Source organism: Haliotis cracherodii, unplaced genomic scaffold (assembly GCF_022045235.1).
Source record: "Haliotis cracherodii isolate W230 unplaced genomic scaffold, xgHalCrac1.p SCAF_17, whole genome shotgun sequence".
Classification (NCBI taxonomy): Eukaryota; Metazoa; Mollusca; class Gastropoda; order Lepetellida; family Haliotidae; genus Haliotis; species Haliotis cracherodii.
The window spans coordinates 6299283-6301933 of record NW_027266272.1 but is presented as its reverse complement, the minus strand read 5'-3'; positions in this window follow the sequence as shown (position 1 = coordinate 6301933).

Here is a 2651-nt window from a genome sequence, read left to right as displayed (position 1 = left end):
GTAGTCCCGCACTATTTTCTCTTGAGTGAGCTGTACATATATATAACCTTGTCTTACCCTGGTTAAACTAGACACACAGTGCAATCACCGGATGCCTCAAACACGAGCCTGGAGCGCCATTAATTGGAGGATTATCCTTTTATTATGTGTCATTCGGATTATTGTTCTGTAATTCAATAAGTTTACTGTCTTCACAAATTATGGTGACCCGAGGCATGATTTATGGTGAATGCCAACATTCTTGATGACGCAATGTACGTGTGACTGACGGTGAAAACTGGGAAATTTGGTCTGCGCACTGTTTACATTAAAGTAATTTAGTTGTCGGCTAGTAGTCTGTGCAGCGCTAGCTTGCTATAAGCGGAATCTTATGTGTCTGCGTATTTAGTCACATGTACAGCAACCTCTGCCATTACTTCAAGAATATCGTCAGTGGTATAACTATAGGCGGACAGTGTTTTGGACGGTCTAAGGGAATGGACGTAAGCTTGAATTTCGAGAAAATGACATTAGCTACATGGCATAACTTTCTAACTGAAACTACTTTTCGGGGACCATTTTATAAATTAATGTTCTTATTATGTAAAAATGTAGGCAGCCATTCATAAGTCTGTGAATTATTATATATATAGTATGTATGTATTATGTGAAATGCTATTATTCTTAATATACTAAGTAGGTTCGCTCATAAGTATCAAGACGCATGTATTACGTGGCAATCATTGTCAGTGATGCTGATCCGAGAAAAAGAGGAATGTGTCACAAGATGTGCCTCGATCCTCTAGTTCCACATCATATGTGATACACACCCGGTGATTCAAGTGATGGCCTTTTACGGCGATACATGAGATGAAGCATACATTGAGATGATACATGCTCCCAGTGATGCAGTCAGATAAACACACATTTACGAGGAGGTAGATTCAGCAATTGATACACCCATATCAGATACAGAATGTTAAGGCCTGTATCATAGTATCATCTGGTTATAACCCCATCCTTTATTGAAATACTTTAACAGGAAATAATGTATGATGATGTTGAATGAAATATATATACTACCCCCTTTTTGATAGAATATTTTTAGTTTTCCATAATGCACAACACTGATTCTCGTGATATGTCAAATGTATATTTAAATAGAATGACATACTTGATTACCCCTATAAAACGTTGAGTAGCATACAGGTATAGAGAGTGAGTGAGTGAGTATGGTTTTACGCCGCTTTTAGCAATATTCCAGCAATATCACGTCGGGGTACACAAGAAATGGGCTTCACACATTGTACCCATGTCTGGAATCGAATCCTTTGGCGTGACGAGCGAACGCTTTAACCACTAGGCTACCCGACCGCCCCCTATACATGTATAGACACATGGCTATTATATTATGAAGTGTGCCCGTGCGCGCGCGTGTAGACTAACACCTTGTCTCTGAAATGAATATATATACACAATAAAACATTTGTTAAATAATGTTAATAACATCTTATAAAAGGAGCCCAGATACGCTAGACTTGCCCATTATTATAGACTTGCATGGACTGTATTGGATATATTTGTTTCTGGGTCTGGGTGAGAGACTAGTGTGCGTGCACAGTCAACTTTGTTTCAGGAGGGCCTGTAAATACATACAAGTTCAGGGCCAGGAAAACCGATGGTTGACAGAATGAGCAACGTTCCAGGCTGTCGGAGCAGGATGCCTAACAGTCACGCTGATCGCACACTGTAACCTCTCCATCCCTAGCCATGACACGCATGGTGTACTGGGGTCCGAGTCTGTCTGGAGGCGCCACGGAGATATTCTAAAGGGACTGACGAATATACTTATATGTTCTCAAAGGGTCATTAGAAACGTTCCTTCCCCTTAGAATGTTGAGCCGTTGTTTATGTAAGACCCCCCCCCCCCCCCCCCCCCCCAACCCCATCCCCTCCCCTCCCCCCACACACACCAACCTCAACCACAACAACAACTGTTCTGTGAACTCTGATACCCTGCAATGGCTGTATGCCATATTTGTCGTCTGAACGCCGAGTATCTATGGTATGCGATAATAGCCCATATGTAATACACGCTATGAGTCCGCTACTCTATCATCAGGCATCTTCTCCTATCTGAAGAATGTTTATGATATGATTGTGTCCCCAACATTCAGTAGCGTTTCACAAAATGGGGGTGGGATGTGTGGGTTGGTGAGATTTCTTATTGTAAGGCCTTTCGCATTAATTATTGTTCATACGTATTTGTAGTTTAGGGGACGTCAATCGCATTAATTTGATGAAGCATTAATTCATGATTTGCAGAACAATAGAAAAGAGCCTGGAGCCTGAAATAGAAGACCCCTAGATTTATCCAGCCATTACAACTGGCCTGACAACATCCAAGCTGTCCCAACCTGGCTTATCTCCGCGTGTATCACCAACACCGAGCAGCTGTTGGTCCACCGAGTTTATTACCCCAGCTGTCCGGGGAACGAGGTCTTTTCCATCCCCTTTTCTCCGCTATCTTCTCCCCACCCTGCGCAACCCCTTACCCCACCCACCGCTATCCTCTCCCCAACCTGCGCAACCCCTTACCCCACCCACCGCTATCCTCTCCCCACCCTGCGCAACCCCTTACCCCACCCACCGCTATCCTCTCCCCACCCTGC